The sequence below is a fragment of the Lutra lutra genome, chromosome 1 (genome assembly GCF_902655055.1).
Source record: "Lutra lutra chromosome 1, mLutLut1.2, whole genome shotgun sequence".
NCBI classification, from domain to species: Eukaryota; Metazoa; Chordata; class Mammalia; order Carnivora; family Mustelidae; genus Lutra; species Lutra lutra.
This window is the reverse complement of record NC_062278.1, coordinates 131,816,991-131,833,044: the sequence shown is the minus strand read 5'-3', so window position 1 is coordinate 131,833,044 and position 16,054 is coordinate 131,816,991.

Here is a 16,054-nt window from a genome sequence, read left to right as displayed (position 1 = left end):
AAATAGAGCTTGTTGGCACCATCCTGGCAACCTAATCTCATGTGATCCCACACAAGAAATACTGCACCTGCCAGCAAGAGCAATCTGCTTGCCAGACTGCCATTCTGAAACCAAGGCCTGGCCTTGGGGCTGAAAGACAGTCCTATAGTATGGGTCCTGTGGCATATGGTCAACTTTACACATGGCATAGAAGATAGAGCACACTCTGAAGGACAGAAACAGAGAGTCTGTGCAGGTCCCACTCTGAGCTCTGTGTGTCCCACCCAATGTGGCACTCTCATATCCATTTGGCCTGAAACACCAGAGCAGGGCTTAGAAAATTTTGAAGGAAGCCCTACAAAGCACAGAGCCGCTGAGGCATAAGCCCAAGCTTGGGACAGGGCAGTTGGGGATAGGGGTGGGAGTGTTGAGTGAATTTGTCCATGCCTAAGGCTGCTGTAACAGGTACTTCTTAATTTGTTTTATAAACTCTGTCTGATCTGTCAACAATGATTCTCATCCTTGGACCACAGCACACATAAAGTTTCTCTACTCAGAACACAGGTTGCTGCCCTTGGAGAATCTTGCAGATATGTTAGGGGGCTTTCCTGAGAGCTCATTTGCCATGGTACGGTGCGTATGTCATCTATGGACTCATGAATTCAGAGCAATTTCATGAGGACAGCACAATGCTTCAAGGGTTAGACCATGCCATTATCCTGGGAACTAAAGGGAGCATGAAGCATGGGATATTCTGCTTTGTTAGACTGAGTCCAAGATGGTTTCTAAGCTTGCTACTTTGCAGCATATCCTGTAAGAGAACAGAAGTCCAAATGAGAAGCAAATAATTATAATAGGAGGTCTTCTCTGTCAAACACCATGAATGGACAAGACACTTAAGAGAAAGAACTAATGACAGGGTTATGTCTACAAAACTTAACCACAGACACACCTTATAATCTGCCCCTCCAAAGACAGGGGTCAAGGAGGGACTTTGGTGACCTCTTATATCTACTCTACTGTTTGAAACAGCTCAAAAATTAAAGGAGAGATGCCTCACCCACGGGAGTACTGAGAAAATAGTGTGGGTGATTTCTGAGACTAAGAGGATTTGCTGAAAATCCTTTCTGACCAATGTCTACCTCTATAGTTGATTCTGGACTGGTAAAGAATGGGAAGTTTCTCCTATTTACTCCAAATTTCCCTAAAAGAAAAGTTCTAAAGCATTTGTTCCACAGCTGGTATTTCTACCTCTGTCCCCATATAAAACAATCAAGAAAGATTAACAGGCTTCCTGATGCTTTCTCCGTGCCCTCTGCTTGGGAATGAACTATTTCAAGTCTATAACTTCCTTTAGAATGAGACAAAAGCTATGGGCCTCCTCCCCAGAAGAATGCACATAAGCACACACACAACATTTTCCACACAATTTTAGTGAATTCAGAGACCCACCTGCAACCTGTCCATGTACCCTAAGGGATCTGTGCTCTAGAAAATACTAAAAATGTAATTTGTTTCAAAAAAGAGCTTTGGCTATAGCTGCACTGATTGATGAATCCCCAGAAATATGGGCAGTGGTTCTTACACTAGAGATTTGTGAAGATTTCAAGGAAGGAGTGAAGTCAGTAGCTATAGAAATGGGCATAATGGTAGTATCTAGTTCTGTGATTGTGACACTATTCTTCCTAAGTAAGGTGGCCTGATAAAAGACCAGATAAGCAGTTAAATTTGAATTTCAGATAAACAAATTCTTAGGATCAGTATGTCCCATGTAATATTTAGGATATTATCTTAGTCCCTTTAGGCTGCTATAACAGAATATCGGAGACTGGGTGGCTTAAACAGTAGACATTTATATTTCACAGTGCTGGAGTCTGGGAAGCCCAAGATCAAGCCACTTGTGGATGTAGTATCTGGTGAGGGCTCGCTTTCTGCTTCATATATGAACATCTACCCACCATGTCCTCACATGCTGGAAGGACTAAGGGAGCTCTCTGGTGTCACTTTTATAAGAGCACTCATTCCATTCATGGGGACTCTACCATTATGACCTAATCACCTCCAAAGGCCCCACTTCTAAACACCATCACACAGGTCTTTAGGATTTGGCATGTACGTTTCAGGGGGATACAAATATTCAGTCCATTACTGATAGACTTATGCTAAAAACTAACATAATATATTATATTATATAATGTAAAATTATATAATATAAATATATAATAAAGTATTATATATTTTATATATAATATAAAAGCTAACATAATATATAATATAATATATGTTTTTAGCATAAGTATTTATATATAATTTATATTAGTTTTTAGCATAAGTATATGTATAATATAATATATAAATATATAACATATAAATACGAACATTGTTTATATGATGTTGAAATTTAACTGGATGTTCTCTACTTTGATTTGGCAAATCTGCAACCCTACTCCTGGTCATTTCTACTTTGGCAGGTTTCTCCATCTTGGACTTGTTATTCTTCTGTTCTGTGTGTTCGTCTTGAAAAAGGCCTTTCTTCTCCCTCATTTCTAGATGTACCTTAATTTGATCAAGCACTGACAAGAACCTAGTAATGTTTGTTTTTATCATCACTCTCTCTTTACAGTACAGGAATATCGCTATTCTCTGTGTATGCACATGCATGAGGGAGAGAAGGAGAAACAGAAGTGATTGAAGAATTACTATTTGGGGGGCACCTGTGTGGCTCAGGCATTAAGTGTCTGCCTTTGGCTCAGGTCATGATCCTGGAGTCCTGGGATCGAGCCCCACATCGGGCTCCCAGCTCCACAGGAAGCCTGCTTCTCCCTCTCCCACTCCCCCTGCTTGTGTTCCCTCTCTCACTGTGTCTCTTTCTGTCAAATAAATAAATAAAATATATTTAAAAAGATTTTATTTATTTATTTGGCAGACAGAGATCACAAGCAGGCAGAGAGGCAGGCAAAGAGAGAGAGAGAGAGAAAGGGAAGTAGGCTCCCTGCTGAGCAGAGAGTCCCATGTAGGGCTTCATCCCAGGAACCTGGGATCATGACCCGAGCCAAAGGCAAAGGCTTTAACCCACCGAGCCACCCAGGTGCCCCATAAATAAAATATTTTTAAAAAAAGGAATTATTGTTTTATAAAAAAAAGAAGAAGAAGAAGAAGAGAGAGAGAGAGAGAGGGAGAGAGAGGCAAACCAAAAAAACAGACTCTTGGGGCACCTGGGTGGCTCAGTCAGTTAAGCATCTGCCTTTAGCTCAGGTCATGATCTCAGGGTCTTGGGATTGAGCCCCACATTGGGCTTCCTGCTCAGCAAAGAGTCTGCTTCTACCTCTCCTTCTGCCCCTCCCCCAACTCATGCATGTGCTCTCTCTTTCTCTCTCTCTCCTAAGTAAATAAATAAAATATTTTTAAAACCCCAGATTTGTAAAGAACAAACTGAGGGTTCCTGAAAGGGAGGTGGACAGGGGGATGGGTTAAATAAGTGATGGGGATTAAGGAGGGCACTTGTTGTGATGAGCGCTGGGTATCATTATATGTAAGTGAGGAATTACTAACTTCTATGCCTAAAACTAGTATTACATATGTTAAGTATGTAATTCTAGCTACTTAACATATTGTTTGGAACTGGAATTTAAATAAAAACTTAGAAAAAGAATTACTATTTTAAGGGACAATTAGCTGGCTCAGTAGAAAATGTGGCTCTTGATCTCAGGGTTGTGAGTTCAAGTCCCACATTGGGTATAGAGATTACTTAAAAATAAAATATTAAAAAAAGAGTTACTATTTTAAAATAAACATGCTTTGAAAATGAAGTCTAACCACCAGTGACTGCAGAAAGTGTTAGTAATATAACTAGAATGCAATTAAGACAGGGAAGTGACTTCTTATAATAGGGAAAAATTCTTGAGATTTATAGAGAGTCACCCAATACTGTCAATGGGAGCTAACTCTTTTTGAAAAATCAGATTGGTTTAGGAGAATTGCTAGTTGCTAATGCCAATATCCATTCTTTCCTTTTTCTTTAAAAACCTTGATCTCTGATTTTGGTTGAGGCAGCAGTGTGTCTGGCTAAAAGACACATTTCCAACATCTTTTGCAGCTGGCTTAGCCATATGACACCCTGGCCAATGATACATAATGGAAAATTATTGGGCATTTCTGGGAAATATTCGCTTTTCTGATACAGGCGCTAACTTTTCATCCTTGTTTTGCCCACAGAGCAGAAATAAGGCTGTGGTGGCATAGTCATCTTGAGATCATGAAGCAACCATGAACATGAAAGCCATGTGCTTTGAATGGCAGATCAGATAGGAAAAGGGCATCTGGGACATAGACAACTGTGGTAGGCATTGCTCTACACCTGCCTGCATCCCATTTAAGACTGAAGTCTTTGATCCCAGCTGCTGAGACTGTTGATATCTGATGTCCCTTGCTGGGAATTGCCCTCAGCTGAAGACAAACATCTCACCCCTGGTCATGCCCCTTTCTTGCAGGTGGGCAGACTGCATCTAATGACTGATTGATGAATCAGTAGAAAGGCCCATTCCCTGACCCCAATTTGGAAAAGCTCTGAAGGGCCAGCTTCGAATTTCCCATGTAATTAGCTGAGAATTTTTTGTGACCACACCACAATCCAACTTCTTCCTCTTACCTAATTCTGCTGCCTTTCTTACCCAAAAGGTATTAGTACCAAGCACACTCCTCAATAAACTTCCTCCATTCAGTCTCCATAGCAGAATTCACTCTTCAGGAGAAGCTGAACTGCAATGATGACATTGCACAGCTGCTATATGCCAGCCTATCTCTGGAGTTCTTGATAACAAGATAGTTTAAATAATTGGATAAGCCCCAGCAGCTGTATTTCACAAATATCCCCTCCAAAGCAATGCCTGTCAGAAACAGAGGAGTATTTTATATCTTGAACTGGGCTTCAAAGTCTGAATGAAGAACTGGTTCACAATATTTGGCTTGGGTTGCTGAAGGCAAAGGATTGAGGAGAAAAAAAAAAAAACAACTCCCATCTGATTCCTCCTTTTGAATAAGAATGAGAAAAAGCCATTCCCTAAGGCAGGGCCTTGACCTCTCTCACTGGAAGAGTAATGAAGAATGAACTCCAAAGAGACTTAGCTAGATTGAAACACAAACATTAGCTCTATGGAAGCATGTGGCCCTCTTTGTCAAAACTAGATGGAGGTACAAGAAGCGTTGGTCAGCCTAGCGCAGAGCAAACTATTCCAGCACTAAAAATTTAATATTCAAGTATGGATTTGTGTTGCTTTTGACAAACTCCTCAGACATCATTAGCTCCAGAAAATTTTGATAAGAGATGTTAAATCAGGAAGACTTTATCATAGGCACCAAAAACAAAACACAAAAGTAAAAATCAAACAAAAACACCTAGGAATGAATAAAAAGTAAAAATGGAGACAAAACAGTGAGCCCATGAAAGGAAGACCAGCATCATCAGTCACCAGGGAAACACAACTCAGAACCACAGTAAGATAGCACTTCACACCCACCCGGATGGCTAAAATCAAAACAGACAGTAACAAATGTTGATGAGGATGCTCAGTAACTGAACCACTCATACACTTCTCATGGGAATGGCAAATGGTGCAGCTACTTTGGACATCAGTCTGCCAGTTTCCCAAAAGGTGAAACACAGAGCTACCTTTTGGAGTCATTTTACTAACCAAGAGAAATTAAAAATAGATCCACACAAAATCTTAGTGTTCATAGCAGCATTATTCATAATAGCCCCGAAAAGTAGAAACAACTCGAATATCCATGCACTGATAAATGGATAAACAAAGTATGGTAAATCCACACTACTGGAAATTATTTGACAGTAAGAAGGAATGAAGAAGTAACACCTGCTACTACATGAATAAAGTCTGAAATCATTATGCTGAGTAAAAGAAAGTGGACACAAAACCACATACAGTATGATTCCATTTCTATGAAATGTCCAGAGAAACAAATTTACAGAGACAGAAAGCCAGCAGCTACGAGGGGACAAATGGGGTAAGGGTAAGTGCTAACAGGCATGGAGTTTCCTTTTGGGCTAATGAAAATGTGGAATAATGGTGATGGTCACATAGCTCAGAACATACTAAAACCACTGAACTATTTTACAAGGTGAATTGTATACCATGTGAATTATATCTCAATACAGCCCTATTTTATTAATGGAAAAAAATGGAGGGAAATTATTTCCCTTCTTTCCCCAGTGAATGGAATATAATATTAAGTATACCCTCAATCATCATAAAATTTAAAGAAAATGAAGTATAGGTGAAACCAACAGTAACTCAAGATCTCTTGAGACTATAGAAAACCTGAAATTAGTATTCTTTCTAGTGTCTCATTTAGATGCATTATACCTATGTTGTTTAAGGTGAAGCCGAAAAATCTAAAATCAGAAAAATCAGAAGGCAGTCCTGAGGGCTTAGTCAGTCCTCACCTATGGTCATTGCATCATTACTTGTAGATTTCTATCTTCTTTTTCTGTGTGTGTGTGTGTGTGTGTGTGTTTTAATTAGTACAGTTGACTCTTCAAATAAGATAGTCATTGACATGAAAATGAGAAGTATATACTTGGTCCATGCAGCTTTTGACTGTAAAGAGAGTTCCCAAAGTAATTTAAATATAATGGCTTCTCATCCATTTGCTTGTCTGGAGACTGAGATAATGACAGGAGAAGTACATCTATCATATCATGAAAGTCCTAGCAAAAGCAGGAATTCAAGTTTTAATTTGTATACCTGGAACTTGTAGTATGTCTTTCCTTTCCCATTTGTCTGCTTTACCAGACCTGTACTATATTGAAAATGACCACATTTGGCACAATGATTGCAGTTCTTAAATTTAATGTAGTTGTATAATAAAATAGTACAAATCACTTTATACTCAGGCTAATGGATTGGTCCAGAGACCTTCAAGGACAAAAACAGGGAGAAAGGAGGTTGCTAAGAGAGTGAATGTCTGTGGAATTTTCTTAGACCTAGCTTTCCAAAGCATGGGCATCTTTCTTCCTTAGGATGTGTGGGCTCCTTTCTTGCTTAGTAGTAGAATCCCAATTTTCACCAGAGCAACAATGTACACTGTTTAAAAAGAAAATACAAAAAGTACACTTCCCAGCTTCCCTTGCACTCAGCAGTGACACGTGACAGTTCTGAGAAGGAGTTTGGGAGAGTTTAGGATGAGGAATGGACCTTTTTAACCAAACGGTATATCTAGGACCTTATCAAATGTGTTTTGCTTGGCCCACAGATATTTCTTTTTAAATTGAATTGAACGGATTCTCATAAAAACTCAGATTTCTAGATTCTTTTTTAAGAATCATGAAATGTGGGGGCGCCTGGGTGGCTCAGTGGGTTAAGCCTCGGCCTTTGGCTCAGGTCATGATCTCAGGGTCCTGGGATCGAGCCCCGCATCAGGCTCTCTGCTCAACAGGGAGCCTGCTTCCTCCTCTCTCTCTGCCTGCCTCTCTGCCTACTTGTGATCTTTCTCTCTGTCAAATAAATAAATAAAATCTTTAAAAAAAAAAGAATAATGAAATGTGATCCATCTTGCATTTCCATGTTGCAATAATAGGCTGCAACTTAATAACATGTCCACTTCTTCCTACTGTCTTCCTGCCTGCTGGAAGGCAGGAAGTAAAAATGGAGACAAAACAGTGAGCCCATGAAAGGAAGTCTCCACTTGTCTCCAGCTAGACCCCAAGACCTGACCTTTACTGCCCACCTGCATGCACTCACTCACTAACCTTTGTCCCACATTTTTCCTTGAGCTCTTCTTTCCAGCTTATCTTTTAACTCGGGCAAATGGAAAGTGAAATCACCCTTGAAGCAATGAGCAGCCGCCCTGACAAGACCTCCAGCTGACCACCTAGACCAGTTTGAGCTTAATCCCTGACTCGCATCTGTGCAGACAGATCATGGAGTGACCTCTAGAATGACCATAACCACATTTACCTCTTTATAATACTAAAATCTCTGCCTGAGTAGGAGTGTCAGCCTATTTACATAACATACAATGTGTGTCTAGGTGTGTTTCCTTAAGCCACATGCAAGACCTTATACCTCTACATCTGAGGACCAGGCTTCCCTACCTAAGTATTCATCATAACCCTAAATAAATGCAACCCATTCCCCCTTGTTCTGCGAGTCGTGGCTCTGGAAGCTGTTCCCCATGATTCCCTTATTTGCTGCAAATACAGTTTACTTTGTGGGACAACTCAACCTAGTGCAGGTTCTGACTCACCAAGGAGCAAACTCATGTTGGTTCAGTTACACGTTTTCCCACCGACCTCACCTTGCAAGTATTTGCTTTGTAAACCTTTTCTTAAGCCATAGTCTTTATCTCTTTCACACTTTCTTCTGTGTCTTATGCCACGTTTCATCTGTCTGTGCCTTAGCCCTGGGTGACAGATATGTCCCCAAACACACAGTTATCAGAATTGCCTGAATTACCATGCCCAGGTGACACTTTTTAAAGGCTGGAGCATGTGTGAGTAAATGGAATTATTATTCACTCACCTAAATACTTTTAGTTACTGGGGGTGCCTGGCTGGCTCATTTGGTAGAGCATATGATTCTTGGTCATGGGCTCATGAGTTCAAGCCCCACACTGGATGTAGAGTTTACTTAAAATTTTTTTTTTTTTTAGTTACTGGTGCTGAACTTGAATCACAGGTGATACTTCAAGGTGAAGTGGACCACATGAAGTCTAAAGGTTAAATTGCTCATCTGGTCTTAAGTGTTAAAACTGTGTCATAAGGTGGGGTGCCTGGGTGGCTCAGTGGGTTGAGCCTCTGCCTTCGGCTCGGGTCATGATCTCAGGGTCCTGGGATCGAGCCCCATATCGGGCTCTCTGCTCAGCAGGGTGCCTGCTTCCTCCTCTCTCTCTGCCTGTCTCTCTGCCTGCTTGTGATCTCTCTCTGTCAAATAAATGAATAAAAAAATTCTTTAAAAAAAAAAACTGTGTCATAAGCCAAAACCCAGGGAGTATTCACCACATTCTTTTACCAAAGGCAACACAGGAGCCATGTGATGGGCAGATAAGCAGTCCGTCCTTCTGTGGGCCATGAAAAGCTAACAATGGGGACGCCTGGGTGGCTCAGTTGGTTGGACGACTGCCTTCGGCTCAGGTCATGATCCCGGAGTCCCGGGATCGAGTCCCGCATCGGGCTCCCAGCTCCATGGGGAGTCTGCTTCTCCCTCTGACCTTCTCCTCGCTCATGCTCTCTCTCACTGTCTCTCTCTCAAATAAATAAATAAAATCTTTAAAAAAAAAAAAGAAAGCTAACAATGTATTGTTTAATTATTTATATACTGGACAAAATACATTTTGATTATCTTTATTTTCCTTATATCCATTCAGGGGCTCTAAGTACCAGAAATTATACCCATTGAATGAAGTAGTACTTTCTTCATAAACCACCTTGAGCTCAAGTTTCAAAGGACCCTCTGCATTCCAGGATTTCAGAATTAGGTTATCAACCTCTGTATACTACTCCTAATGTTAGAGGCTTTGATTGTCTTAACTTTTAGCTTTTACCATTCTCAAATGAGAAAATCTCTCACTTCCCTTTGTTTGGCTTTATAAAGCAAATTCTGTCCAGTAGAACTCTTGATTTCTATCAGCCCAGCTGCTCTTCCGAGAACTTTTTCAAGGGCCACTGTAGCTCTCTTGAATTTTGGAAGATGGAGGTACACAAAGTTTTATTAGAAAGAAAAATATGTCTCTTTTGAGTGATATTCAACAACCAGCTGATCATTTGAGCTTTAGTGACACACTGGATTGACATCCTAGAATGAGGATACCCCTTTGGTCATAACCGATTGTAGAGAGCAATTCCTTTTGTACATAAACCTTGGATTAGTTTGTTGATTATTTTTTCTTATATTGTTTTTGAGTTTGTCACTTAATGACACATGACAGTATTTCTAGAGTGTGGTCCTTAGGCACAGGCATCAGCCTCAACTAGTAACTTGTTAAAATATGCATTCTCAGCCCTGATCTGAAACCTACTAAATCAGATATTCTGGGTAAGGTCCAACAATTTTGTTTCTACAAGCCCTCTAGGTAATTCTGATGCACATTCAAGTTTCAGAGCCACTGACATAATGTTTGAAAGGTAATTTCTACTTAGAATTAGAAAAACGAATGTAAAGGAATGGACTATGGAGAGTATCTTGTTATATTGTTTTTTTGCTTGTTAAATGAATGACTACTGTACTACAATCACTGACAATGTGTACAAGGTACAAGTGCTCATATTTGAAGTAACACTACCTAGGTTTGATGATCTTACTAAAATTAGCAAGAGGAAAGGAAGAAATGTGAGACTAGACAAAAGAATTTAATCTGAGGGAATTTAAATATTTATATATGCACATATTAGCAGAGAGAACACAGCCCAGAAAGGAAAAGAAACATAAAGGAATGTTAATGATAGACCTTACTAATAGGTGATGGCAATTGTCCAGTTCAGAGTGGAATCAGCAGAGATACCCACAGAAGTAGAGGGGGGATTCTGAAAATGAGAGATTCCATTCATTTAACAAATGGTTACTGAGAACCTGCTTTACACCAGGCATTGTTCTAGGGGCCATTTTTCTTGTCCAGTGAAGGACAAGATAGAAATTATCCCTGCCCTCACAGGATTTAGTCTAGTGGGTGTGATGAATCACTGAACAGTGAATTACAATAAGGTGTGACAGAGACCTTGTTAGAGGACATGCAGGGTAGCTATGAGGGCTCAGAGGAGAGGTGCTGAACCCAGACTTGGGAGATGGGTGTCTTGGTAATGGCCATCGTAACATTTTGAGCAGAGACATATTGTAAGAGTAAACTGAAGGAAATTAGTAAAGTACTTCTCTAAAGCTCATTTCTAATAAGCTTTCCCACTTTGAGGTGGGAAACATTAGTCCCAGTTTGTGGTTTTAATAGAAAATGTGTGTGCGATGAGGCTATTTGACAAAGGAGAGATCTTGGACTATGGAAATCAAAACCTTTGTCAGAAGCATCCATCCAGAGCCTTCTTTGAAACCACTTCCAACCTTAAGAAACACAGGCAATTGTAGCAATGCAGAAAGGGCTCTAGCCAAAAGAACATGACTTTTTTTTAAAATCTTTTTTTTTTTTTAAATCTTTGAAAGCAGAAGAACTGAATATTCTTCCTAATGGGAGAATATGTCTTTAGCTACCCCTAGGTCCTCTTGGGAGGAATTATAACCATAGAGCTCTTAAGCATAAATAGCTAGAAGAATATATGAGGGCCATGTTTTGGGTCCTTTGTTAGTAGAAACTTTTGTCAGAGGACTGTTGCTGATGTAGCAGGAGATGGCTGTTGAAATTTCAGGAAGAACTCAATACAAAGAAGGAAAAAATAAAGATGAAGCAAAATAATTTATTTTATTTTATTTTTGGTTTTTATATTTTTATTCACTAAAAAAACTAAAAAAAATTTTTGGTTTTTTTGTTTTTGTTTTTGTTTTTTAAAGAGAGAGTGAGTGTGTAGGGTGGAGGGGCAGAAGGAGAGAAAGAATCTCAAGCAGGCTCTGAGCTCAGCATGGAGCCTGCTGCAGGGCTTCATCTCAGGACCCTGAAATCATGACCTGAGCTGAAATCAAGAGTGGGAAGCTTAATCAAAAGAGCCACCCAGGCGCCCCTGAAAAAAAAAAAAAAAAAATTTTAAAGCAGGTAACATTTATTAAATGCTCACTCTGTGCTAGGCTTTCAAAATGTTTTTAACCTGTAACTTCCTGTAATTGGCCAATAAATTCAGAGGTGGTACTGTCAAGGGAGATAAGAAGCAATAAAAAGAACATGGCCACGTATAATTTTTATCAGGTATACTCAAATAGCTATTTCATTAAGTTATTTTAAATCAGGCAAAGTCATGGAACCTATAATTGAGATTAAAAATCATTAAATCGGAGGGGGAGATGAACCATGAGAGACTGTGGACTCAGAAACAAACTGAGGGTTTGGGAAGGGAGGGTGGTGGGGGGATGCATAAGCCTGATAGCGGGTATTAAGGAGGGCATGTAGTGCATGGAGCACTGGGTGTGGTGCATAAACAATGAATCTTGGAACACTGAAAAAATAAAATTAAATTTAAAAAAATAATGAAGATTTAAAAAATTTAAAAAGTAAAAATCATTGAATATTTAAACAGAATAATCTTTGGGATTATCTTTTTTCAGTTCTCTTCTGAGCCCCTGAACACGAATGGTCAACAGCTACACATTTGTATACACGAGTCACCCACATGAATCAGCAGCTTCTCCATACCCCAGTCTTAATGATTTGTGCACATTGATTTTGCTCAACCTTGCAAAGTATCCTGAGTACATGGTAACTGTTATAATCAAATAATTCTAACTAGTCCATCTTTGTGGATATCCTAGGAAAGGAAGTCTCTATATTATTGTTTCAGTATCTTAATTTGCAGCAAATAATTTAGCCTGTGACATATGCCTCTTTCCATTCTTGAGCAAATCCTTTATCCCAACAAGATCAAAGGACTCCACTTACTCTTTGAGTGACTTCCTTCCTTTGACATGTTAAAATAATCTTTTATTGGTTTCAGGTGCTCTTCAGAGTGTTTTTCTTATAGCTGTTATTCTTTGTTTTCCTCACATGAACTCCCTTACCAATTAGGGGAAATGCCCTCTTTTTTCTCTGATAATTTATATGGTTCTAGCTAGCAGTTCTCTTTTTAGTTCTACCTTGGATGCTTGTTATTTTCATTCCTTGGCATATGCTTTTCATGGAAAGGAAACAAAAACAAAGTATATAGGCTTTTATTGTGGGTTATTGACTTTTCAAAGTCCTTCCTTTCAGTTGCCTTCTAAATGGGGCTTCTATTTATCATATTTCCCTTTAAAAAATTTAGATTGTATGGGATGGGTTTCTTGGTTTTCCCTGTTCCCATGAGGATACAGAATTTAATTATGTTATTAATTTTTCCTTAGTGGCTCACCCACAGCGATCTCTTGGGTCCATTTCTGATCCTGTTTGGATGAAAGTTCCCTCTATTTGCATTCCTTGTGAGATTTGGAGAGCATACTCAATTTATTAACATCCAGCCCCCATCCCTACCTGCTTCCCACTCCCCGACCTCAGGCCCCTGTATCTCTCATCCTGATTGAGCAGCTATTTACTTTGTATATGGATAATTAGAACCTTTTATTACTATCATCTGAACAATTTTTTTCAGCTTTCCCAATTCCATTTAACATTTTCTGTCTCATCACTTCACTTGGGTAATCTATAATATACTTTTTTATGTACATAGATGTTTTAAAATGAATTGGGTTTGTTAAAAAATTATTATTTTATTTATTTATTTGACAAAGAGAGAGAGAGAGAGAAAGGACAAGCAGGAGGAGCAGCAGGCAACAGGAGAGGGAGAAGTAGGCTCCCCACTGAGCAGAGAGCCTTAGGACCCTGGGATCATGACCTGAGCCAAAGGTAGACATTTAACTGACTGAGCCACCCAGGCATCGCAACATGAATTGTTTTTATAGTTGAAAAGTTATAAGATAAATCTGTCCTGTGAAGTTATTCAACAAATACTTTTTTTAGTACTGTTATGTACCAGTTCTACACACCGGGAATAAACAATGACTGGGATAAAAATTCAAATTCTAATGAGGGGTGGGGTGGGGCAATGAGAAATAATTTGTCAGGTGTTGATAAGAGCTAAGAAGAAAAAACAAGTCAGATGATAGTTCAGAGCAGCCCTTGTCTATCAGTTCTAGCAGAGAATTAAACACTAATACCCTAAGGCACACTTTATATACAATGAATTATCTTCTCCTATGCAGCTTGAGTGATACCAACCATGGACCATCCTTAAATGGGAAAAAACCATTATCAAAATCATTTTCTGTAAGGATTACACTGTCATGGAACCCTAGTTGAGAAAGACTAGGTTAGAGAGCATCAGTTATAGGAGGGAGTGCTGCTTGAGATACTTGACTATAAGGAAGGGTTTTCTGACAAGAAGCTTTTGAGCAGACACCCAAATTCAATGAGGGACAGAGGTCCCCCTGTAGATGCAAGGTGAGGGGAGGAAGGCAGCCATAGCTGAGTACTCCAGCCAGAGACAAGAGTGGATTTATTATATTTGAGGAACAGTTAAGAAGGTCAGTGTGGCTAGAGCCAGGTATCAGGGGACAGAGAGGTGGGGATAAGATCAGCGAAGTGGCTAGTGAAGAGTGGAAATGGTTAGATATGCCAGAGACATTTAGCACAAGTCAATTCAGCAGATATTTACTGAACTCTAATTATGTGCCATGACCTGGGGTCTTCAAAGATGAATAAATCATGGTCTCTGTTCTCATGCAATGTACAATATAGTGTATACCACTTGACTAAGACTAAATAAATATACTGGGATGAATGCTATACCTTAATAGTAAGCAAATGAGTGGCCATTGGTTGAGTACTCCCAGAGGTAGACTCTGAGCCAAGCATTCAGGTGCTAGTGATTTATAAGGAAGTGCTCCTAGGAGGAACTCATAAGAACCAGGTAAGTGTGGGATTTCAAGCAACAGATTCAGCCTGATCTAGGGAGTTCTGTAGTGTAAATTACACTGCACAGTGTGTCACACTTTGAAGTAATGGAACTGCATTTCTTTATGTGTATACCTGCTAGTCATTGGCTGTGGGCTGCCCAACAAGGTGATGTCACTCTCAGGCACTTTTGGCTCCATATAGGTGAGTTGGCTCCAATGTCAAAGGTAATCCTCTAAAGATTATAGCAAAGGGAGTGGAGGCTAGGGGATGAGAGCACAGAACTGGTGGAAGGGATCCAAGGGGGATGTTGATTGGGCATCAACAGTCTCCAGCCCGGGGCTAACAGAGCTTCTCAGTCCAGAGGATAGGGCTTGAAGGAAAGGCAGAGGATAGTAAGCTTTCCCCAAATGGAAACCACCCCTGTTATCTTGGCTCTGTGTCTCCTTGTTATCTAGTTTAGTTCTTACTCACCATAGAGAACCCCAGAGATGTTTCGGAGTGGAAGTGAATGCATGCGTGAACCAATGCCAGGCCCAGGAACTAATCTGGAGAATTTTTAGAAATCCTTTGGCAGAAACTACTCCAATATTGCGTCTTCATAGAGGATGCTAAGCTCTTCTGCATAGGAAGGGAAAGCTGGTAGAAATACAGTTCAGAAATCTGTTAGGTATAGCTATAGAAATGGCATATAAACTTGAGTTTGAGAAAATGAGAAGTAATACATATAAGGGACAAAAATCCAAACGTCTTAGAGTATGATGTGTTCTATTAAAAATCCCCCCCAAAAAACCAGTGAAAATAATCTCTTTAAATGTTCAAGAAAATATTTAGTTGTGTCAACTGCTGGGTGTGTGTGTTTGTGTGTGTGACTTGGTGTTGGACTGAAAGGGACATTTTTTTTCATAGAGAACTTGCTTAAATGTGGACAAGAATTAGTACAGGTTAGCAACACTAAGTTGTAGAACTCTGAATCAGAATTGTGTTAGGCACTAGGAGGGGCAGAGCGGTATCCCTCTGGGTGCCATTCTGATTAGTTGAAGTTGGAGACTAGTAACACTGTTGAGGAGTCTGAGGCCACATCCATGTTCAGGAGATTATTACTAATAGCTAACATTTATTTAGCACTTCCTACACACCAAACAATTCCTTAAGCACTTTGCATTATTTAATTAGCTCATTAACTTGTAAGAGACAAGTACTTGTATTGCCATTATTTCCATTTTACAGATGAGAAAACCGTGCAGTCATTTATTGAATACCTTCCAAGGGCCAAATTGTCCAGGTTTACACAAGTAGTAAGTGAAAGAACTGGGATTTGGTCCTAGATTCTACTCATAATCACTAGATAGAGTTGAATGCTATGACTGATTGCAGGAGGAAGGAATGGGATATCATGCATTTTCACCCTCTCATTCTGATCTTTTCCTCTGGTCTTTTCCCCTTCAGTGATCCTCCTCCCCCTTTCACATCTAGTCAAATTAAACTATTTTCTCATCACCTGTGTTCTACACTCTTGTATGGGCTATTGCCAGTCCTGGAGTGC